The sequence below is a fragment of the Nyctereutes procyonoides genome, unplaced genomic scaffold (genome assembly GCF_905146905.1).
Source record: "Nyctereutes procyonoides isolate TBG_1078 unplaced genomic scaffold, NYPRO_anot_genome, whole genome shotgun sequence".
In the NCBI taxonomy this organism is placed as follows: domain Eukaryota; kingdom Metazoa; phylum Chordata; class Mammalia; order Carnivora; family Canidae; genus Nyctereutes; species Nyctereutes procyonoides.
In genome coordinates this window covers 59,615,674-59,642,138 of record NW_026575051.1, presented here as the reverse complement: position 1 = coordinate 59,642,138, position 26,465 = coordinate 59,615,674, and the positions used below count along the sequence as shown (strand labels likewise).

The following is a 26,465-nucleotide window of genomic DNA, read 5'->3' as shown; positions in this document are numbered from 1 at the left end:
CTTGGCAGTGCTACTGACCTACCACCAGTGGGACAGGCCCACCCATTGTTCAATTCTGATGGCCACACTGCAGGCTCTTTGTCTCGAGACAATCCTGCTTGGGTGCACACCTGTCTTTCTATCACTCTACCCGCCCTCTCAGCTTGTGATAACCCAACTTCAACTCTCCAGACGGGTGCTGATTAGCCAGCCTGCTGTCATTTAATCCCCACTTGTGTCCAGGACAATGCAGTGAGGAGGCCGCAAATGATCCTTCACAGCTCTTATTTTGGCTCTGTCCCAGGATGCTGCTGTTACATGGTTTACCCTGCCACTTAATACCTCAAGTATGATTTAAAATTGACACTGATGAAACAGCTTAAGACGTTTTATGTGGTAGGCCTATGACTAACCATAGTTACCAGAACTACTATGTGTAAAATGTGACCCTTCAGGAGCTCATTTTATTTTATATTTTTGTCCCAGAAAAGAATATCATTAGCCCCAGTGCCTTCAGCGATTATGCTCATTGAGCATACATCTTATCATATGAATAGCTGAAAAGATGTGACTATATCAGAAATACGTGACAGCACATAGCATGTGCTTTGAATTGGGAGTACAGGAGTAAAAGACAAAATATAAACAGTAGATGTTTGCCATCTATGAGATTATAGCATAGTGGGGAGATAGGCATGCAAATCATTTGCTTCAGTGAATTATATGTAATAGTGTGAATGCCTCTAAAGTGCAATGCAAGTGGTAGGGATAGAATGCCTAAGGAGGGGTAACCACTTGGTAGTTGAAAAAAGATGAATGTGCTTGTAAAAAAGAGAAAAGTGTGTGCATAAAACATATTGATATGAGAGTATGGAAGTTCTAAAATCTTATGTGCTATTTGGTCGGTACTGCTGGAAAATCAAATATAACTGTGGGAGACGAGGCTGGACCAGCAACAGGTAAGAACTGGTTATGAAGGGCATCTCCTTAGATTATACTTTGTAAGTAAAGGAACTTCAGAGTTGCAAGTACTTAACGAATTCAGGCTGGCTGATGCAGAAAAAGAGAATTGATTAGAAAAATTCAGGTAGTTTCATGAAGCTCCAGCAAGGGAATTCAGTCATTATTAGAAACCAGAACTAAGCAGGAACAAGGTTATAAAGATATCACTTTCACTTCTGCTCTTTTTTGTGTGCTGGCATCACTTATCTTCCTAATGAGATGGGTTTTCTCTGCTTCACATCAAATAGGAGACACAGCCATCTTTCAAATTCACTCCTGAGTTTACTTGTTATAGGTCCAGCAGCTGGCAGAGACCAACTAATATCTCTTGTTTCCAATTCCAAATTCCTGCATAGAGAATCTAATTGGCCCAGCTATGTTAACTCTTGGTTTACTCAGCTGTAACCAGAAACACAGACTTACTCTTAAGCATCAGCCTGGGCCCTACCTCTGAGGGTGAGGAAGCTAGGGGATTTAGGGAGTTAGACATGCTTCCCCTGCCCACTGTGGAACACTAAGGAAATTAGGGAAAACGAGATAAACAAATTTTCCTGTTAAAAGATCACTTTGATGGTATTTCTCAGGATGGATTTGCGGGTGGTACACTAGGGAACACTGGCATGGTGAAAGATATTAACGAAAAGGAGGTTGTCTTATATTTTAGCTTCTATCAGCATACGAGAGAGAATAACAGGAAGCATTCCCTCTACACTCTGCTTCATAGTTGATTTGACTAATGTCCTACCACATATCTGTATCCATTCTCTATTATTTATTTCTCTGGAAACCGATTTCTTATAAAGAAGAATTGTCTTTGAATTTAACTACATCCTTAAGTGAGACAACATGTGTTAACTTTTTGAATTTTGACTTCAGCTCATAAGACTTTTAGGTTGCTCTGAAACACATGCTGCATGGATAACATATTAGACTTACATTAATCAAGATCGTAAGAGTGACATATAACACTAGACATTCAATCTATTATTTTATAATGAAGAATATATCTGTCACAAGCATGGCAATATTTGAATTGCATGACCACAGTTATTCTCAAATTACATCAGAAACCATATCATAATCTGAACATTACTTAATGTTATTTTGGTATCAGAAAAAAGGGAATTGGCCCAACAAATGTAATAATCATTTGTTGTGGGTTTGCATTTTATCCATAAGGACTCTCTGAAGAGGTACTCTTATCAGCCCCAATTTGCAGATAAAGTGAAGACACTAATATCTGGGTTATTAATTCAAAGTCATATGGCTAGAGAGCCACAAAGCCAGATTCAAATCCTGGGAATCTTTCTTGAAATCCAGTATTCAGTTTTTGCATCCAGAATGCAATAACCTAGTCTTATTGGTAGTCTATCATCTAAGAATCTATTTTTCATTAACAATTTTTAGATGTGTCATCTGTGTTTTACTGTGTAAATCTCTGTTTTTAAGAAACTCAAATATCCAATCAATCTTCTTTCTGATGAACATATTCTTTTTTTGGTTATATTGGTAACTTCAGACAGGATATAATCAAATTTTGCTTAGCTGGAAAACATTCTTTTAAGGTAGTCTTACAACTTTTAATTCTCATTATGTTTTGATTTCACTGTTTCAACTCTCAGAGGGTGACTGAATTTCCAGGTGTTTCCAGAGTACTTTACTCCAGCTTCCAACAGTGACAATGGCACATATACAGTCCACTGAATTGTGCTGTAGGTTGTTATAATCAGTTTGGGAAGTAAAATTATTCTATTTGCTATACAAACATAAATTATGCCATTGTACTTAAGTATAAATCTTATTTCTAAATTTCTAATCCAAAATATTTTTAGAGATTAACCATATATATGTTTACATCTTGCAGATTTTCCTTTTTTGTTTCTGATTTTCATTTTTCCATTTCTATGCCTTTTCAAGCCCTTCCCACTTTCCCATAAGTCAACTAAGAATCTTTCAATTTTAGTAAGATGAAGAAGGAATCCTTCTCTATCAAATCCTTCTCAAGCAATAACCTTACCCATTGCATGGCTTCTCTCATAAACTAATATTAAGCAATAGTCCCTAATTGTCATTCCATGTGGAATTCCTGAGTATAGGATCTAGTTAGCAACCCTCTGTGCCCCCCATCCCCATGCATTGTTCCTTGTTCCTGTTGCTTATCAGCATGCTGTAACCTTGCTACCTCCACTAATTAGTCCCTTAATTGTATATCCATGGGCCCTTGAGATTCATTCTAAATTATTTCATGAAGAAGAAAGACAAGCGGTTATTTTTATTCTTTTGCAACCCAGAGAATTTTTGATAATGCTATTTGATAACATTTAGATCACTTATTATACATAAAATTTGTTTTCTCAATTCTTCACAAAACTTCTAAGAGGTAGTTTTTCCTCTGTATAGGAAAAAGAGGTACAGGAATTTGAGCTAATTGAAAATGGCTTAAATTTAATTAAGTGGCAGAATTGGAATTTATTCTCATTGGTATGCCTATGTTTTACTTGTGAGCAATTATTCTTAAAAAGGTGGTAAGGGACGCCTGGGTAGCTCAGTGGTTAAGCATCTGCCTTTGGCTCAGGGCGTGATCCTGGAGTCCTGGGATCGAGTCCCACATTAGGCATGGAGCCTGCTTCTCTCTCTGCCTGTGTCTCTGCCTCTCTCTTTGTGTCTCTCATGAATAAATAAATAAAATCTTTAAAAAATTGGTAAAATGAGCTCACTTTGGTTGGGGTGTCCTATTTCCTTTTGCCAAACATGTTTATAGGTAATGATTTGCATTAAAATATTTATTTGCTTACATGATAGGTAGAATAAATTTCTATAAAAAATTCCATGTGTCAGACATTTTGGGCAGAACACAGACTTGTGGTCCATCTACTCAAATCTAAAAGGCTCGTAACAGTTTTGCTATATGAAAATGCACTTGGACCTTCATGGACAATTGAAGGAAACCCATGAACTTGAGACTTAGGGAAAGAAATGGGCATGAAATAACTTAGAGTCAGAGGCACCCTGAAAGCTGCTAGCTTTCCATTAGAATTAGGAATGAGAATCACTGATTTATCATCCTTAGCTATAGTTTTTATAGTATATGAAGGTTAAAGTTAGTAACATATGCAACAAATGTAACATATTGCATATGTGAAACCTCTTTTTTTTGGGGGGGGGTGAAACCTCTTGATAAAAATTCGATAATGCAATATAAAACACAATGTTTTCAAGGAAGGGCTGAGCATAATACGTGCAAGATGAAAAGTAGAAATGAGAAAGATTTCAGAGAAGAGGTAAATAGAGGAACAGGCTGGGCATGAAGAATGGTTCAAAAGGCAGAAGTAATGGAAGAGCCATTGTCAGTTATGTGGCATAGAAGCTTGAGTGAATCCATAACCTGGCCTCATCCATGAGACAAATTGACACCTCATGTGGGTGGAAGGGCAGCAAAGTATGAGTTGGAAGTAGCATGGCTGAGGTAATTCAGTAGTAGAACAGCACTTCCTCTCAAATTGAAACCTAAATCAGAATCATAAACTTTGTTTTAACATGGGCCGGTGTTGATCTTATATGCGTCAGAGAGTTGAGTGAGAAACAGGGGTGAGAAGAGTCCAGTAGCAGTGGGTAGTATATAATTTCATTCACCTAGCTATTCAGGCACAAGAGATCCTAGGCCAACTACCCAACCTGTGGAAAGCCTCTTTTAGCCGGAGATATAGAAGAGAGTATCAGAGAGAATAAAGCTTGCGGTTAGTACCCTAGTGAAATTCAGAACCAATCAGTATTTAATTCCAGCAGAAGATTGGGAAAAAAAATGTTGAACATGACAAAGTAAACAAACATCAGATCCCACTTACAACTTGGTACAGTTGTGGGTGCCAGAGAGTCACTGTAAGATACAAAGACCTTGATTTAAAACAGAAGTTGGACTCTAAACCCAACCTGTATGAGGTAAAGGCTTATGTTAGGCTATCTAACTTGCTATTCACAGATTTTAATATTAGAAATTTATTTGATTTATGATCAGCATTTATTAAGCAGCTGCTGCACAGCACACCTTATCTTAAGTGCAGGGAAAATCATGAATTGGAGATCACTGAGACCTCAGAGTTTAATGGGGGAGATGGATAATAAACCATCGGTTGCAATGTACTATGGTAGTAAGTACTACCATGCAGGAAGCAGAGGCAGGAACAATTTTCTAGTAGAAAGGTGTTTTCAGTGAAACTTTAAGAATCACGAGTTGAACAGGCAAAGAGGGGGGCTTGGCTCTTGGAGAAGAAGAAAACTATTTTAGGCAGAGGGAATTTAATGTACAGAAGTATCGGAAACAGCATGGTGAGTCTGGGGAACTTCAAATAATTCAGTTTGCCTGGCACTGAACAAGGAGAAAATAGGATGGTGAGAGAGGAGGTGGGAAACTTTGAAGAATGAAATAGGTATAATGTTCTGAGTGGGTAATTTGGTATAAAATAAATGAGGGCTGCCTGGGGCAAGCAATGTTGACAGAGGTCTGGTAGAGGGAGTCCGTAGCATAACCTCAAAGTGGTGTCCTTCCAGGGGCAGACTCTGCTTTCACTCTTTAAATCTGTTTACAACCTTCAGGCAACTTTCAGCACCTTTTCATATTTTCCAAAAGAAAACCTACAAGAGGAGATTCTACTGCAAAGTTAGTGGCAAGAGACAGGGGAAAAGATTTATATCAGAAGACAATCCCAAGTCTCTCTTCTTGGTTATGTGACACATAGTCTCCTTCTGAAACACATTTGGCTTCACTGCATACACTGAGTTTCTCCTTCTTTCTTATGGCAAACATGATCTCTACCTCACCTCTCTCAGTCTTATGAACTAGCTGACATAGAAGCCCTGGAGGTCTATCCACCATGTGGGTTTATTAAAGCAAGCACAAATGGGGTCTCTCCTCGAGGAGGCTACTCTGCTACCTGCTATGAAAAATCACATTTCCTTCATATATTAGAATTATCTTGGTTCTGCACTACCAAATCTTTCTTCCCTATTTGGCTGATTCTCTTCAGAATATAAGCATATTGTTATTTAATTTTAAATAAAATTTCTCTTGACATTAATTTCCCCACCAGCTATGCCCTTATCCATCTGCTTTCTTTTGTAAAAAAAAAAAAAAAAAAAAAGCTCCTAGACAGAGTTACCTATATTCACAGTCTCTGATTCCTCAACTCCCATTCTCACTTAAGCTCACTCTAATCAGAAGTTTGTCCCTACCACTCATTTCCCTGAAACTGTTCAATATCACCAATGGTCTCCAGGTTGCTAAACTCCATGGTCAAGTCTCAGCCTTCATTTCACTTGACATATCAGCAACAAAGCTCCCTGCTTCTTGATAGGATTTCTTCACTGATTTCTGGGATATCTCATACTCTTGGTTTTCACTTTATCTTACTGACATCTCATCTCCCAGACTTCTTTTAGTTATTTATACTCATGGTGATCTCACCCAGTTTCGTGGTTTTAATACATCTTCAAATGAATATTTCAGCCCATACCCTGCAGGATCTCCAGACTCCTATAATCAACTGCTTATTCCATCACATCTCTATTTGAGCATTAGTAGACACTCAAACTTAACATATCCAAAGCTATACATTCTGTTTCATTCCCAGTTCCCTGTTCCCATTCTGGGAACAGAGTCACTGGTGAGAATTTCATTATTCAAGTTCCACATTCGAACATTTCCCTTGCTTGTTATGCTCTTCTCCACATGGCTTGCTCTCTCTATTTTGACCACCCTATTTAAAATTGTGGTCTTGGGATCCCTGGGTGGCCCAGTGGTTTAGCGCCTGCCTTTGGCCCAGGGCGCGATCCTGGACACCCGGGATCGAATCCCACGTCGGGTTCCCGGTGCATGGAGCCTGCTTCTCCCTCTGCCTGTGTCTCTGCCTCTCTCTCTCTCTGTGACTATCATAAATAAATAAAAATTAAAAAAAATAAAAAATAAAAAATAAAAAATAAAATTGTGGTCTTCTCCTTTTATGCTTCAGATTCCTCTTATATTGTTTTATTATTTTTTCTATTGCACTTTTACCCTCTAACATCCTATGTAATTTATATTTTTATGACACTGCTTGCTTATTCTCTGTCTTCTTCTACTAGAATATAAACTCCATGGAGGCAAGGATTTTTGTCATTATTTCTTGGATGCATCTCAAATGATTAGAGCATATCTAGTACATGATAGATGTTCAAAAATATTTGTTTAATGGATGGGTGAATTACATGATCTTTAATCCCAAGAAGCTTGCAGTCCATTTGGAGAAATAAATTATATGTTGAAAAAAAAGAATGTTTGCCAGGCAGAATGTGCCAAGTGATAAGTGAGGAGAATAGACCCAAAGTGCTAAGACATTGTTTTTTCTAAGGCTTCAGAAGATTGGGCTCAATTTGAATAATTCATTCCGGGGGGGAAAATTGATCATAATCTAGGGAAGTGAGGATGGAGTAAAACATTTTAGATGAGAGCAATTTAGGGCCTCAATGCCATTGCATTTCTGAATTTAAAAGGAAGCTATTTGTTGCCAAAAAAAAAAAAAAATACAAAAAGAGTTTGTTCCAACTGGAGGTCTCTTTCTTCTTTGTCTACAAAACTGCAAAACAATACCCCACTAATGGGTCTTTTGGTTAATGCATATGCAGTGGTTGTTACTAGGTGCTGGGGGTGGATGTACAGAAGGAAAGAAAATATCCCGTCTGTAAACCTCATTTCAAATCAGATTTTTTTTTCCCAAGTCAGTTAACTGCAAAATAAAAAGGGAAGGGAATTAAATAGTTACTTAGAAACAAAAGAAAAAAATGTAAGTGGGCCAAGGGAAAAGCTTTTAGCAAATGTGAAAAAAATCACGCTGGCACTGATGATGGGCCACTTAGGAGTGATTATTTCTAATGGAGCAAAGAGGGCCAGTGGGTGCTGTGAGGTGCAGGCTAGAGGCTCCTCAAAGAGACCCTGGGCTTTCTGACTGTCACTTTCTCAGGGGGCCAGGGCAGACTTTCTGTCAATGCACCCCCATGCCTGCATCAGCTGTTCCTAATACAACCAATTATGAAATGAAACCATATGGGGTACAGCTTTTCTTTGTCCACTGAGTATTTTTTCAGAGGCAGTTGAGGGCTAAACTGAAATGGAAGTGGATAAATTTATCTTTGCCCCAAGACTTCCCTCTTGTCCTTCCTTTCTCATCAGTGACCCCCGCTAATGCTTCAGGAACCAAATGGACTCCAGACTTTTCCCTCTCCTAGTCAAAGAGAGGAAGATATGTTTCTGATCATTTAGACTGACATCTTTACTAACTGGTTTCTAATCTTTCCACTCTTGGGGATTATTAGTGTTTTAAACCTTTGCTCTTCAGTTGTGAGATCTAAAAAAAATCTGTCTATTTTGGAAGGTTAAGGAAAATTTAAGCATCTCAATTAATTCTAAGAATGGAGTCCAACTTGCTTTCAGGTTGCTTTGGTCAAAGGAAATAGTAATTTGTCTGGATCTCCCAGGAAGGCTTGTTGTAAGGAAATTGCCAAGGAGCACGGAATCACTTTTAATAGCATAAAGCATTCCTGGAAGATCTAGTGATGACACAATTCTCCTGGGCTTTACTGCTCTCATTTGCAGCCCTAAGGTGCAGTCTCTGCTCAGGCTTGGTACTGAGGATCCCCTTGTACCCTCTTGCTCATCTTATATAACCTCCTTTTCTTCCCTTCCTTTGGGAAGCCACCTGATATCAGCCATCAATGATCCAGAGCTCATATTCTAGGCTTTCACCCTTGACTCTTGGCTGGTATCCCATCTGATTCCTTTGATTCCACCCTGAAGCACAGTGACCCTGTCGGTACCTTGAACATTTTATAAACTCATTTGCCCATTTTCTGTAAATCTCAAATCTCCAAGTTCATTATAGGCAGGATGTGCAGAATAGTTTACGAAGTAGACACAGTTCTAATAATTTATGAGAATATAAGTAGAAGCTCAAATGTGGCTTGTACTTTTATGTGGACTAGAATAATCTCTGAAAATCTAGGCAGATAATCAGCGAGTGAACATCTTTTAGTTGTATCAACTGTTGGTGGATGTCTATGAGGAAACTGATTGTGAAACATTTTTAATATTACCCCAACCTGGGGATCCCTGGGTGGCGCAGCGGTTTGGCGCCTGCCTTTGGCCCAGGGCGCGATCCTGGAGACTCGGGATCGAATCCCACGTCGGGCTCCCGGTGCATGGAGCCTGCTTCTCCCTCTGTCTGTGTCTCTGCCTCTCTCTCTCTCTCTCTCTCTCTCTCTCTCTCTGTGATTATCATAAATAAATAAAAATTTAAAAAAAAATATTACCCCAACCTACTGTGGCTCAGAGGCAAAGTGATAGAATGGAAAAAGCATGGACTTTAGATTCAGCCAAGTACAGTAAGTACTAATGAAATGTGTGACCTTGGCCAAGTTACATAACTTCCTTACTTCTTCTGTGCTCTCTATGATTTTTCTGTGCCTCCTGCAAGGATTAAATACCATGACAGGAATAAAAAATATGTACCACAATTAATGATGCTATTATTATTTTGCTTACTTATTTATTTGCTTGCTTATTTGTTTGTTTGATTTTATTCCAGAATGAACTATCTCCTTGGAGGGAAGTAAGAAGGGGAAATAGAAAGGAGCATTTGTAAAGAGAGTGGCTTTGGTGATTATTCAGAATATGTAGTCCCTTTAGTTCCTATAATTTTTAAAAGTATAATTACTATTATCTCAAATAATAAATACATAGAATTATAGGTTGATAAACAACCCTTATAGCTTTAAACTCAAGCCTTAGTTTATCATGTAAATCTCTGCATTAAGGACATTGAAGAGCAATAGTACACAGTATCTTGACCTATAGCTTAAAAAATCATTTTAAAGGAAATTTTCATATCTACTTACCAGAGAAATCATGGCAAATCAGTGAAACTATCTCTACACACATAGGTAATAAGCCCTGCAATTTGTGGTTTCTAATGATCTACTAGAAACCAGAGTAGATCTTTAAGAATCTGAATGAATAGTTTATGTGATCTTTGGTCTAATTCAATCTCAAATATGTTCTTTATTTTTGTACCTCCAGGACCTGGAACAGTGCCAGGCATTTAGCAGATGACTAAAAAATGCTCATATGACCAATAGAATAGAGAAATTGCTCCCCAATCCTTTTTTAAAAAAAAATTAAATTCGTTTTTTTTAATTTAAATTCAATTTGCCAACATATAGTATAACACCCAGTGCTCATCCAATCAAGTGCCCTCCTTAGTACCTGTCACCCAGTTACCCCATTACCCCAACCACCTCCCTTTTGTTTGTTTCCCAGAGTTAGTAGTCTCTCATGGTTTGTCTCCCTCTCTAATTTTCCCCACTCAGTTCCCCTCCTTTCCCTTATAATCCCTTTCATTATTTCTTATATGCCACATATAAGTGAAACCAAATGATGATTGTCTTTCTCTGATTGACTTATTTCACTGATAGCTACCCAATCCTAATTGTATTGAGCCTGTGTATATTAATTTCTAGTTATAGACAGACTTTTTTTTAAGATTTTATTTATTTATTCATGAGAGACACAGAGAGAGAGAGAGGCAGAGACACAGGCAGAGGGAGAAGCAGGCTCCATGCAGGGAGCCCGACATGGGACTCGATCCTGGGACTCCAGGATCATACCCTGGGCCAAAGGCATGTGCCAAACTGCTGAGCCACCCAGCCCAGGGATCCCCTATAGATAGACTTCTAACCCACACTTATCTACATACATATAGTAAATATGCAATGTATTTAACAAAAAACAATGCCTAGGAATATACCAGGAGAAGCCAGTGGGTCTTCATCAGGAATGATGTTGCCTCCTGCAGACATCTGGCAATATCTAGAGATATTTTTGATTGTCAGAACTAAGAGTGAAGAATGCTACTGGCATTTAGTGAGTAGAGGCCAGGGATGCTGCTAAACATCCTACAATGTACAGGACAGCTCTCCTTACAGGAAAGAATTATCTGGTCCCAATAGTATCAAGGACAAAACTCTGACCAAAAGCAATGGATATTTAAGACTGGTATGTAGCACATCACTACTGATGTACTTTCTGGTTCCCATGCTGAATGTTTTATGTACTCATCCATAATATGTGTATTCCAGCCATTTAGGTAGATTTTCCATTATCTAACTTTAGTTTGCCTTTCCTTTTACAATATGGCAGAAGCTATTCATCTCTAGTTTAAAAGAAATGTGTGGGAGATATCAGAAAGGGACACAGAACATAAAGACTTCTAACTCTGGGAAATGAACTAGGGGTGGTGGAAGGGGAGGAGGGCGGGGGGTGGGGGTGAATGGGTGACGGGCACGGAGGGGGACACTTGACGGGATGAGCACTGGGTGTTATTCTGTATGTTGGTAAATTGAACACCAATAAAAATTAATTTATAAAAAAAAAACAAAAAAAAAACACAAAAAAAACAAAGGACTGAGTGAGTTGTATGAGGGGCATTATGCATCCTTTTTACAGTAAGACTCTGTTGGTTTCAGATACAATCTTTATCTCTGTAGAACTGGAGATACTATATGCCATTTACTCATCTCTGCTTATCTCCCATTTTTGTTTGTCTGGCTTGCAGTTTTTTTTTTTTTTTTTTTGGCTTGCAGTTTTGTAATGTCATAAACATAAAACAAAAACAGGCTTAATGTGCATTTCTATAGCCTAGGAGAAAACTTTGGGTCTTCAAAAACCCATATAGTGCAAAAGTTGCAAAGATCATATCATATTATTACATCTGTTTAATGCTTTCTGTAGACTTTAGCACTTCTCCACCTAAAGCCAATTGTCTACATCAGAGCATAGTCATGCAGAGATACACAGAGATAAACTCTGGATCCAACTTTATTTTCAGATGCTAAGTCCCTTCTTACCTGTCAATATGTAAAGAAGTCTATGTATTTTGTCAATACCTCTTACTTGTGGTTGCTGGTTTTTCCTTACTTGTGTCTATTGTGAGAAGATAGAGAGTTGTAATGAAGAACATGAGTGCCAGATTCAACATTTGGGGTTCAGATGCTGATTCTGACACGTGGTAGTATTTTACCTTGGAACATTTCTTTACAACATAGATTCCACATTTGTTTAAATGGGAGCAATAACAGTTGTTGTGAAAATAGAAAAATGAGGAATGTGTGCTAAGTACTTAGATTGCAACTGTCATGCAGCAAGTTCTCAATAGCAGTTATTGTCATGATAATCAATATTGATATTTATCCCTCATGCATTATTTATATCTTTCCTTTCTCTCTTTTCTGTGTTATTAGAAATGGGATAATTTCCTCTCCAAATGTCTCTGTTCTCTACTTCCTATATATTCCTGGTTGAAGACTGAAAACTTTAAGATGATTCTGATAGAGAGAAATGTAGCAGTTTTAATAACCTGCCAGGAAATTTACCATATCCTGTTAACAAAGAATTTCAAAAGTCATCCTCAAATTTCTATAGTGATATCTAGTGATATTCTGTAGTGATATGTAGTGATGTAGGAACAAGATATTTACAGAAATGCTGTAACAGAAATCAATCTAATATGTTATCCTTGCCTATTTTGCTTTTAATTTTTTCTAGTATAAAGTGCACATATTTGAAGTGCAAAATTTGATTGGTTTTGACATCATGAAATTATCACTGCAGTCAAGATAATAAATATTTCCATCACCCACTAAGATTTCCTATGCCTCTTTGTAATTCTGTTTACTCTTTACTTTATCATAAGGCCAGGAGGTAAAAATTAATTAGATTTAGATCAACACAAGTAAATCTTGCACTTTCTCTATTAGATATACACATTTGTGTAATTATAACTAAATTATACTTAAAATTAAATATCCATAAAAATAACAAAAACTGTTCCTTTGAAATCCAAGTAGGGCATGTAATTGTACCACAACATAGGTTCTTGGAGCCATAACTGTAGTATTTACTCATCTATTTACTCAACAAATATGCATGAAGCACCAACTATGAATCAGCTACTGTTCCAGAGGGGAGAACACAGTGCTAAGGAAGATGAATTCTCCGGAATGACTTACTAGAGAAAAAAAAAAGGAGTAATATAAAAATCTTATGGGAAGAGTAGAAAGTTCCAGATTATTTTTTTCTCTAATGTAATGAAAAAAAGAAATGGCAGAAATAGAAAATACTCTCCATAGCATTAAATTGCGATAGGTTTTTGTCATCCACAAAAAGATCATAAGTATCATTTGTATGGAATCAGGCTTTAATAACAAAGTCAGATTTTTATATTTGATTCTAGTGTTAGAGGGACAGTAGACAGCAAAAGTACTATTCATCTTCAAAATAAATGTATAGCAACAAATTTTAAAATATTCTATTAACATCAAAATTCTTATAGAGACAATAGGACTAATAAAAAGCAATGAAGTTCAAGATTTTTTAGATAATAATTCAATAAAAATTCATCAACTTATAAAATCAGTTCTATAAAGAAAATTTTCAACCAGTTAAACAAGGATAGATGATAGATAGATACATAGATGATAGATAGATAGATGATAGATAGATAGATATAGATATTTTATATGCTCCAGTTTTGTTGAACAAAAGTGGTTTACATATTCAAAGTATCAGATATTTTAAAAAGTTAATAAACAAACCTTAAAAGCAAAACAGAACCTTTAGCATTTAGCTTACCATGTGACACTTATTTATATATATTGCCTTATGTCAATCTAAAGCAACCCTGTTATGTATTATGTTTTCCCATTTAAGGCAGAAATTGATGACAGCCAGGTGACATATTTGGGGACAGAAATCTATAGTCCTTTGATTACAGGGTGGGTCATAAAACAATAGTCAATGACAGCAAAGCTAATCTTCTAAGAGAGATAGCAAGAGTACATAACTTCAGTGAGGTGAACAAATGTCACAATTAAGTTAATAATTGACACGATGAATTAAACTTCTGTATAAAACAAATATAGTTTTAGAGATAAATATCAAAATAGTTAATGGTCCTTTTTTTTGGGGGGGGCGGGTAATATTATGGCTGATTTTAATGTTTTCCTTCTTCTCTTATCAAGTCTTTTTATAGCCAATATGCCTTACTTTTTCTCCCCAGTCAGGATAGGCTACATTATATTGTGATAAAAACAGCCCCAAATCTCAGAGGCTTAACAACATATAAGTTCATTTCTTTTTCCGATAACTTGGTTAACATGTATTGGTAGGATAGCTCTGCACATTGTAGTTACTCCAGGACCTCTATATACATGCTCATCACCATCATGGCATAGAGAATAAAATGTGACATTGATCAGTAGTTCCTAAAACATCCACTAAGAAGTGATTCAGTAATTTTTGCTCATGTTTCCTTGGTGAAAGAAAATCATGTAACTCTGCCTAGCTTCAAAGAGGATGAAAAAAGGCAAGCCAATTCTGTGCCTAAAGCAGAGCCAGAAATATTTGGTGAATAGTGCTAATAACTATAAAACTTAGTAACGCTATAATTTTCTCTTTTTTTAAGATTTATTTATTTATTCATGAGAGACAGACACTGAGAGAGAGAGAGAGAGAGAAAGAGAGAGAGAGAGAGGCAGAGACATAGTCAGAGGGAGCAGTAGGCTCCTCACAGGAGCCCCGTGCGGGACTCAATCCCAAATCCCAGGACAATGCCGAGTCGAAGGCAGCCGCCCAATTGCTGAACCACCCAGGTTCCCAATAACATTATCATTTTCTAAAATGTGTTGTATAAGTTTTAGAAAATCTTATTTAAAGTTAATTAAATCAATTTTAAAATCAAGTTTAATGACTCCTAGTAATCATCTTATGAATCCTAAACCAAGTTTATCCCTGGGAGGGACAGGGAACCTGCTCATGCCTCCAACTTGTCCAGGGATAGTCTGAGTTAGCTTTTTCCAGAGTTGCTTTGATTAACCCCTCTCTCACTTTATTTTATTTTATTTTTTATTTTTATTATTTATTTTATTTTATTTTATTATTTTATTTTATTTTCTTACTTATGAGAGAGAATGAGGATGTGAGGTGGGGAGGAACAGAGTGAAAGAGAGACAGAGAGAAGAGGACTTCCTGCTGAGTAGGAAGCCTGATGCAGGGCTTGTTCCCAGGACCCTGGGACTATGATTTCAGCCAAAAACAGACACTTAACCGACTAAGCTGTCCAGATACCCTTAACCTCTCTTACTTCTTAAATGTCTTTTTGGTGTGATTTTAGGACATGTCAGACCCTTCATGATCTCTTTTGAACTACTTGTTCTTATTATTGGGTGCCCCTTAGCCAACAAACCCTGTTTTTCAACCACAGTAAGTATGTTATCATGCTACAAATGCACCATAGTGTTTGACAGCTGGGCATCTTTGCATATTCTATCCTACCCACTATCTTTAACATGTCTCGAGACATACTTTAAATGTCATGTATATTCACTTTCTTTAACCAGGTGATTTTCTTGCTCTCACTACTATTTGTTCATAACACTTATATGTTACTCTTTCAGTGCTTAGCATTATGCTTAGCATAATTTTTTTGCAGTACCACATTTTAAATATTTGGAGAATAGGAAACGTTTGATTTCTCTTTGAATAACAAAGTGCTTGTTAATGAATTAGTTTATGGAATCAGTAAATGTCATCAGTATATAATAAGTTTATAAAGAGGGTAATGATTTTCAAAATAATAATTGTCTTCAAATATGTTTTCAAATTAAATATGATATTACAAGAGTTAATAAGAGATAGCCTCCTCCATCTATCTTTGAAAACTGATGAAATGAGCCCAAATTAAAGAAGAATGGCAAAATCTAGCTGAAGCACCATATGAACTCTTTGGGGATCTAAAATCCATAAAGGTTCTATGTTAGTTGGCTATCAAATAAACTAAGAAATTTAAAAATCAACGTATTATTTGCAGAGTATACTTTAATATAACTCAAATTTGTCTAGATTTAGAAAATCTGAGTATATCACCCAAAGCAATTTACAGATTTGAGGCAATCTCTATTAAAGTCTGAATGGCATTTTTTGCAAAAATAGAAAAATCCATCCAAATATTCATTCAGAATTTCAGGAGATCATAAATTTAGGTGTGACTATGTGAACTGCTTTGGTTGATGAAATGTAAGCAATAGCAATGCTTATTTTTAGGTAGAAAATTTTGCCTGGCACTTAATTCTCCCGCTTACCCATTCTCTGCCATAGCAGTTGTGCTATAAATTCAAATCATCCTAAAATGCTGAGCCAAAATATCAGAGATAGTTGCCCTGGAGAATTATTTAGATTTACAGTAGACCTTACTTTTGTGAGACATAAGATCTTATTCTATTTAGTCACTATGATTTGGGGAATGATCTTTCCTAGAGCATAACCTAGTCTGGTGGTTTTCAAACTTCTTTCTGTATACATTGAAGTCATTAAGAAAATGTGTTAAAACACTGCTTGCTGGCCTTACTCCCAGTTTCTAATTCAGTAGGTGTGGAATGTGGCCTGAGAGTTTTTCTTTCTAATAATTTCCCATGTGATCATGCTGCTGCTAGTCTATTGACCATTTTGAGAATCACTGATTCACCAAATCTTAAATAATATGCAAATTATGAAATTTTGAAAAATACTTGACAGTAAGTCAAACTTGTCAATATTACAGACAAAAGCATACTTTTATAGATTAAAATAAGTTAAAAATTTTAAACAAACAGAGAATGGTTTCTTTGTGATTTAACATTGATAAAATTAACAATCACTTATCAAAAATATTTATTCAGTTGTCTGAAGATCTCCACACTGGGTGGTTTTAATTTCTGTTGAAAATTCTTGTCTGTAGAGTATTTTAAACAGCCTTAAATTAGTTTTAATATGGAGGAAGAACATTATACCATAAATATAGTAAAAATTATCAAGTGTAAATTAATAAGATTTAGAATCATCTAGCATTGATATAATATCTGTTTCAGCAAATTTATAAATAGTTTTACTTTTTAATTTAACTTTAAAGAATTTTGCAAAAAAGTATTAATTGCATGAGTAATGATTCTGATTTGTCAATTAAGCGCTCAAAAAAATTTCCTGTTCCATTTTCACAATGAACTTTTTATCCTTTTATCCAATTGAAATAATTGGGTTGGCATTAAAGAAAGAAAATTAAGTCAGCCCTTGAAATCTTAACACTAACTTGTTAATTACCCCCATTAATTACACAATGAGGAATGACAAGCAATAATTCCCTTTCCTAAAGTGTGGCTGAAGGTCAGAGAGCTCTTACTGGCATATTGAGAAACCAAAGCAATGATTCAAATTTTTTCTTTTAAATACTATCAGATGTCATTAGAAGCTCAGCCAAGGAACTAATGTGGGGGTTTCTTGTTTTTTTGTTTTTTGTTTTAAGATTTTATTTATTCATTTTTGAGAGACAGAGAGAAGGCAGTGGGGAGGGGCAGAGAGAGAGGGAGAGAAAAACTCAAGGAAGCTCTGTGCTGAGAGTGTAGTCCTATGCAGGGCTTGATCTCATGACCTGAGATCACGACAAGAGCTAAAACCAAGAGTCAGAAGCTCAACCAACTGTACCCCCTAAATTAATGTTTTAAATGTAATCTTCAAACATAATTTTTATCTATTCTTAAAGGAAATAGTTTTATTATATATTAAGAAGTAATGATAATAGCAAAAACACAGAAAATTTAAAAATAGGAAGAAGATCTGAATACACAGTTTTTCAAAGAAGACATACGATGGCCAATAAACAGATGATAAAATGCTCAATGTCACTAATCATTAGGAAAATGCAAGTCAAAAGCACAATTTTATCACCTTATACCTATCTAGACGGGCCATCACCAAAAATAAAAGAAATAACAAATATTGGTGAGAATGTTTTGATTATTCATTTGCAAGGTTGGTAAGTTTTCCCCCAAATATGCTTTATATACCTTGCATTTAAAACAAGATACACATCAAACTGTTTTAAAAGGCAGTTGTGTTAAACCATTCAAAATCTAAATTTTTGAAAAGTGTTTTTGGTACAGGGTCAATTAATTTTTTTTCAATTCATTTTTAATCAAGTATCCAATAATTGATCTATAACATCTTGAGAAATGGATATGTGCTAAACTTATTTCTTTTCTTCTTTATCTCAACTCTCACTGCAATTTAAAATGAATGCTGCCTTTTTTCAAGAGTCAGTACTTTAGACCATAATCATTATTAAATAACTTATATAAAAATGAGTCTTATGTGGATAAGTCTTTACAGTGAGTTATTTTTAAAGAAATGACATTGTTGTCATTTTGCCATTAGTTTCTAGAGCATCCTAGAATAGTCAATAATGGAACATATACATGCAAAACAACATAAGCACATATACAAAAATATACACATATACACATATAAAACCAGTAATAAATATCACAAAAATCTTCAGTTACCCAAAAATCCTTCTCTAAACTAAAACAAAACAAAACAATGAAAATCTCCCTTTGCCTTGAAATTCTTTATCTCTTTCTCCCTTGATGCTTTTTTTCTCCTTGCTTTTTGTCTGAAACACTCTTACCTTCAGATATTCCCATGACATATTTCCTCAGCTCATTAAAGTCTTAGCTCAAATGTCACCTTCTAAGTAAGGTCCCAGCTTAATATTGTAATACTCCTTTGTACTCCCTGTACATCCCCTTGCTTTATCTCTCTCCATAACACTTACCACATTTGATAAATATAATATACAAATTTATTTTGTTATTGTTTATCACCCTTTACTAGAATATGAACTCCACAGGTCAAAGAATTTTTACCTGTTCACTCTTGTATCTCCAGAATCTAGAAAAATGGTGACACATAGTAAACGTTTGATTATTATTTGCAAACTAAATAAAGGAATAAACTTAAAATAAAACAAAGAGACAAATAAATAGGTGAATTAATTATAAAATATTTAGCATTCTCATGCCCAGGAAAGCATCACTCCTGCTAAACAGGTAACATGAATACACTGAAAATAAGATTTACTACAGAACTGATGATGAATTATTTTATCTACCTAAGTCTTGCAACATACAAATAATTGAATTATCAACTCACATGGGTAGGAGTCAGGGAAGGCTACTTCACATTTATACTTTGTAAGAATATTTTAAGGTACATTGTGAAGGTGAACAGGTCACCAAATGTAAAAGACGTATCAGGCAGAGAGAAGAGTTTGTGCACAGCAAAAAGACTTAAAACAGTAGAGCATGTTTGGTAAGGAGGAATAATAATTACTCAAGGAAGGCTGTGGCATTAAGTATTGAGAGAAGAAATACCAGAAAAGCAAAATTAAAGAGGCATGAGAATGACAGTGACAGAGGCTGCATGTGTCATGCTGAGAAATTAGAACTCATTCTTCCAAGAACTGAGGAATCCCCAAACAGTGTTAAGCCTGGGAATGACATCAGCAGATTGTCATTTCAAAAAAGAACATTTTTTCTGAATCGGATAGATGAACTTAAATATGGTACCAGGTTGACCATGGTCTAGACTGTATATAAATGTGCTAACTAGGATAGGTGGAGGGGATGGAGAATAAAGCTGAGTTTGAGAATTGTGAGATAAACAATGAGAAGTATTAAGTGACCAACTGGAAATGAGGGATGAGAAGAAGACAAAAATTTAGCATGATCACTGCAGATGTGGCTGGCAAACCAAGAAATAGGGAAAAATCAGGAGAAAAAAACAAGTTTTGAAGTAAAGACAATGAGTTTGGTTTTTGTCATGTTGGGTTAGATGTGCCCCTGAGACATCCAAACAAAGATGATCAATGGTGGCTGGATCTATGAGTATGGAACATGGTAAAAACAACTGAAAGTGTAAATCAATTATCTATAGCATAGAGGCAGAGGAAGGTATAGGTTAGAGGAAAAGCTTGAGAGAGAATGAAGTAAATAAGCAGAGAACAAGATGGAAAAAACCTTGAATATCAGTTTTTAAGGAGCAGTGAAAGAAGAAGTTTAAAAATATAAAAATGGGAATAAATGGCTGAAAAGAAGGAGGTAACAATGAGAGAATGATAGCACACCAGCCAAACTAGAATTATTTTATCCCCTGAAGAGGGAGTAGTCAGAACTGTCAAGTGCATCTGAGAGATAAGAGAAGAAGCACTCCCCTTTCCCTTGCTACATAGAGAAGACAAACAACAGGAAAAGGCTAGAGGAAGAGTAACCACCAAGAGGCTAATGCCAGATTTATCGAATTCCAGATTTAAATTTATGAAAAGTGGCAGTGTCTGGCTATCATCAGGGAATTATTCTCACTTTATTATTACTATTTTTTTTTCTCTTCCAACAAAAGCATATACTGCGGATCACTGAGGTCTGGTATAAAGCCTGTCCCTTCTATTTTGTTAGATCTACACATATGTAGGCATATGAATTGTTTGATTACGGTGGTTTAGAAATTTTATTTTAATGTTTTAGGTAGGGTTGGCATATATTTTAAAACTTAAAAATTAGTTCTTTGAATATGTTTAAAAATACTCACTGTTATCTAATCAGAGCCCAAGTACTAATATTCCAAATAATTTTATGCTTGCTTAAATAGGAATAAAGAAACTATGTTCAAGGAAAACCAACTTTGTGAAAACACTAATACACCAAACTATGTAATCAACCATATCCAAATAATTAGGCTTAACTCATAATTGCTAATTGTATGTGCACTTGGAATGAAAGAACTTGAAGGTTTGTACTTAGATTGTACAACATATAATCATCTTAGATCCAAATTACCCCACTTCCTGGAATAAAATTGAAATTATTTGGTTATAAGTTTTATAATACAAAAATTGTCATAGTATTGAAAATTAGTGTCTTCCAGGAATATATATTTTCATATTAACTTATTCTTTTGAATCATTTTATTTTACTTTATCCAATTTAAACACAGGTCCAAGATTTAAAAAAATACTATTAATTGATTTTACACTTTATTAAACTAACTCCAAAAGCACATATAGATGTGTCTAGAACATAGTCTATACATACACTTCATCCAAGCTATTAAAGTTAGTGAAGAAAGCATTTCTTTTCTTTAGGATAAAGACCTTTTTTTCTATATTCATATCATATAAATTAATCAAAGATCAGCCTGTTAAATATTAGACTTTAAAAATGACTGACTTCTTCCATTAGTTAAAATAATTTATATTCTCTCCCTTAAATTTTTCTCATGTTTATATTGATCTCCGTGACTGCCTACTCACTAACATAATTGGATTTTCTTATACAATGACCTTGTTTTTTAGCACATTTTCTCTATTTCCTCATACCACAAAGAATTACAAATGAAGGGCAGAACAAATGTCAATTGAAGTATTATATGCTCATTTTTAAAAGATTTATTTATTTATTTAAGGGGGGTGGGCACAGAGGCAGACACAGAGAGAATCTCAAGTAGACTCCCTGCTGAGCACGGAGTCAGATGCAGGGCTTGATCTCATGACCCCGAGATCATGACCTGACCTGAAGTAAAGAGTTGGACACTTAACCAACTGAGCCACGAAGGGACCCCGATATGCCCATCTGAAAACTCCTGGTTCTCAAGATTCACGTATGATATACATCACTGGATGATTTCAAGGGAATATTTCATATCAAGCTCACGTGTTAAGAACCAAATTTACCCTCTCCGAAATCTCTTTTGCTTGTTTTCCCCTGTTAGGTAAATGTGGCAATTATTAACAGTCCAGACCAGAAACATAAAGGTCATTCTTATTTCTCTGTCTCCATCACTCCCTCTTCTTATTTACTTATTAAATCCTACAATCTGTATCTCCTAAATCTTCCTAGAATTCTCTACCTCAATAGCATTCCATCAAAAACGACTTAGGTGAGACTGTTATCTTTTTAAAAACTTGACTAATTTAGAAATTCTCTTGCTTCTGGTCTTGCCTATTTCCCACCATATCCCAATAGCCCCAATATGTTCTTTATGCTATAGCCAGAGAATCTTTACCAAAAGTAGTTCTGATTGTGTCATTCCTTTGCTTAAATTAAGGACAACAAAATGAATCAAATCAAAGAACTAACACTATATCACAGTATTTAATTAAACAGAGTGTGTTCTGAAATTGACTGCCTAGGATCAAAACCCAGGATCTACCATTTACTTGCTATGTAACCTTGGGCAAATTATCTCAACTCTCTGCATCTAAATTTTCTTATACTAAAAAAAATTGGATTAATAATTCCTTTTTCCTAGAGTATAATAAGGGATAAATAGCACATAGCCATGGCATTTGTATTATTGTAAGTTTTAAGCTACTGCTATATGGGTTCTATGAAGCATGACAATAGTCCTCTAAGGTATGTATTATCTTCATTTAACAAATGCATCAACTCACTTTTAAAAGCAAGTAACTTGCTGAAAAGTATACAACAGAACCAAGATTTCAATGCAGAATGTTTTTACATCAAAGACCATAGTAAGCATGATTGTTCAGGCTTCCAGATGTCCCTCTCTCTAAGTTCTTTTCGGAGTTCAAAGGAAGGAAACTGAATGGGTATATGCCCATTTCTAAGATACACTCAATGATGGTTTGCGAAGCAAGGTCATATCATGCAAACATGACAGATATTGCTGTACCCATATAGATATCAGGGCAGAGGGGGAAGAAAAGACAGAGTGGTCAGTAAAAAGCTCTTTGTGATTTCTCCCATGCTGGCCTTTTATAAATTATCCTCATTATTCCTCATCATCCTTGTTTATGAGGCTCAGTCATAATTAAGAAGTCTTTCATTTCCCCAAAAAACTAGCTCACTCAAGCACTGTCATATTTATACATTTTGCTCCCTTTGGCCTCTTCTCCATTTGAACCATTTCTATTTGTCCTTCATGAAAACTTTCTGGTAATACCACCTTGTCCAAAACTCTCCTCTCCCTTTACTAGGTAGCTCTAATTCCTTCCTCTTCTGAGCTACCATAATATTGTTCTCTTGCCTCTATCTGCACTCGTTACACTGTAATAATGCCCTGATCACATGTCCTCTCTCCCTTTCACTTTACTCTGAGTCCATGGAGACAGTCCAAGTTTTATCTATAATACTGACCCTTATGCCTAACATACCACCTGACATACAGAAGATGCTTGATAATGACTGTCCAAATAAATAAATGAATGTATATTTAATTGCATTTGAAATAGGATATAAGCACAATTCTTTGCTAGCTTTCTTACAAAATTTTTAAATGATAGAAGAAATCATGCCTATATATAATTTCTGAAAATTGTTGAATCTATTTATTCAATACAAGTACTAAAATTTTAACCTAAACTAACTTTGGTTAGATAACTTAATCCACTTGAGTTTCATTTTCTAAACAATGAATGTAATAATACTTCTTTAAGCATTCATTCCCTAAATATTTATTAAGATACACTCATGAGCCAGGGAATACCTAGGTGCTGATGACAGAATAATTAATAGCCTTAAGGTTCATTCTGCTCAGATGTGTGCTCAGATTTTCTTTCTTTTCTTTTTTTTTTTTTTTGCTCTGATTTGATCTAGTGTAAAATACATCTAAGAAAAGTCATTCATAATTTGATGAATGTTCTCAAGTGAGGGTAAAGGGAGTACCAGGTGCTAGGATGTGTTGGAGGAAACCTATTCCAGCCTTAGGACTCAGGGTTGGGGTAGACTTTCTTTGTGACACCTAAGCCAGATGGTATGCATGTGAAAATATGCATGTGCACGTGTGTGTGCACAGTTAGTGAGGACTGGGGGCTAGAAAAAGAAGTTTCTGAATAGGATTTTGGACAACTTGAAAGAAGTTTAATGGCTCATCTGAAAAGACGTAAGCAAGGAATTCAGACTCAAATGTCACTGGAGAGCTACAGGAACTAGATCATGTAGGTCTTATAAGGCTGTTAAAAAAGTTTTGACTTTTTCCTTATAGCAATGAGAAGATACTAATAAGGAGAATGGGTCACAGTTGTATTTTTTACATTATTTTAAGTGCAGTATGGAGACAGGATCAATAGATGCAGGCTTGAAGTAGGGAGGCCAGTTAGAAGGCTGTTAGCGTAATCCATGTGAGAGATGATGGTGATCTTGGCCTAAGAACTGCTAGAGAGGATGGAAAAAGTAGATTTGAGAGACCATACAGGTGTAGCATTGACAATTGTTAGAGCTTGATTTAGGGGCTTGAAGAAGGGAAGAAATGAAGGAAGATGTTCAGGTTTCTGTCTTAGGTTGTTAGCGGGCAGAAGAGCCAGTCACTTATTTCCTTTGGGACTCAAAATTGTTTTGATGATTAAGTGAAACAGTTTATATAATAGCAACTATCACAATGCCTAGTGCCTTATAGCTCTTTTCTGTAGTTATTTTCATTCTATTCTTCTCATTTCCAAAGTTGTACCAGTCATTTGGTAGCAAAATTGGGAATAGAATTCCAGGCTTCTGTTTACCAGTCCAGAGTTCTTTGTTAATGGACTGCTGGTCTATAAACAAAGATGAAACACAGGGATTTTAAAGCAAATATTCAGAACTTATCCTGGAATTGCTTACGAGCTGACAGCTATCCAACTTATTTTTAGTTTATATTTAAAGTGAATCATATGTTCCAAAATGACTGACAGAAACACAGCTTTGTTTCTGAAGCCAATTCTTCTCCATCATTTTTGGACATCATTCAGAGCTATAACAGACTTTCAGGGTGTTTAAAAGCATTCATCCACGACAACAACAAATGCTAATTATCATAAAAAATAAACAGCTCCTGTTAACATCATTCTAAGAATTTCTCCTACTCCAGCACTATATTTCATCTATCATCCCATCTGTTTTGGGGGTGGGAACAAAGACTGGAGGAAAGTATAATTATCATGTATCAAACTGGACAACATAACAAAATAGAAATGAATATAAATGGGAGGAATAGCATACATAATAAATAAATCTGGAAAGGGAAAAAGGAAATGTAAATAAAATGGCACAGTGTGTCCTGCAGTAAACAGCAGATACATAAGTCCATAATGGAGTCAATGATGTTTATCTTGCTAAGTATGAAGTGGATTTTCCCCCATTTCAGTTCACAGTCCTTGCTATAATCAGATTTCCTCCCACATGATCAAATAGGTATCTTGGTCACTTGGAAGTTTACAAATCCTCTCTTGAATTCTATCATTAAAATTTCACCTTGAGACTTTTAAACCTACCTGAAAAGACAAAAAAAAAAAAAAAAGCTTACTTCCATATATTTATGAATGCATTTCAAAAGGAATCTTAGGGCCAGTTCTATCTTATAAAAATGTCAAGAATAGCCCACATTCTCAAAAGTGTGTTAAATTAAAAGAATTACATGTGGCCAGTTGCAAATGTAATTAACTCATAAATATAGTGAAAACATGGACAATCACATATCCCAAAATAGGAAGTAGAAGCTCAGCCAGGGCCAGGACTTGTTTTATTGGTATAAACACATCTGCCTTGGTCCCTGGCATGTAGTAGGTACCTTACTCATATTCTTTAAATACTACACGAAATAGAGCAATTATCAGCTTTTATTCTCCTCAGAGTACTTTTAAGGTACACCTACTCTACAAATAATTCTGTAGTGACTCAGTATTAATATTTTAAAAAACAGGTTTAGGAATCTCTAAGTATCTATGTCATTTTCAAAGTGAGGAGTATGCAAAGCTTATTTTAAATAGTAACAAATTATTTTTAAAAATTTAATCTGAGGTCAAATATCCATTAAAAGTATATCCACTGGGGTCCCTGGGTGGCTCAGCGGTTTAGCGCCTGCCTTCGGCCTAGGGCGTGATCCTGGAGTCCCAGGATCAAGTCCCACGTCGGGTTCCCTGCATGAAGCCTGCTTCTCCCTCTGCCTGTGTCTCTGCCATTCTCTCTCTCTCTCTCTGTCTCTCATGAATAAATAAATAAAACCTTTTAAAAAAAGTACATTCACTGAATTAACTAATTACATTTATTTCTCTACTTAAATCTGTTTCAAAGTTATAAATGTTTAGAATATTATTTAAAGCAAAAGATCAATTACATATGAAGCTGTACTTTACCAAATTGTGATTTGATCTTGACCATAAATCCCATTATCTTTTTAGTCAATCACTCAAGAACTACATACATGAAATAAAAATGTCACAATACATATGTGCACACACAAACAGAAGAGTGAAAAGGTGTTATATCAATACACATTTTGAACATTCCCCAATACCCTTCCTACCATAAGGAGTTTTACGATAATAAGAAATAAATACAAGTATCACATGTATACCATACACCTATATGCATTTGTATGTATGTATGTGTATATACCATTTGTATATGCATCATATATATAAAGACATGTGATATTTGTTTTTTTTTAAGACATGTGATATTTGGACAGCATTCACCTGAATTAAGTCAGAGGGAATAGAGAAGTAAAGAACCCATGGATTCACAATGTATGTGCATATATTTATGTT

General features: G+C 35.5%; 1 protein-coding gene across 1 annotated transcript in view; it reads right to left on the bottom strand.

Annotated features, from left to right (window-relative positions):
- GRIK2 (glutamate ionotropic receptor kainate type subunit 2) overlaps positions 1–26,465 on the bottom strand; it is a 633,334-nt gene that overhangs the window by 364,171 nt on the left and 242,698 nt on the right. The gene's annotated exons all lie outside the window — the stretch shown is intronic.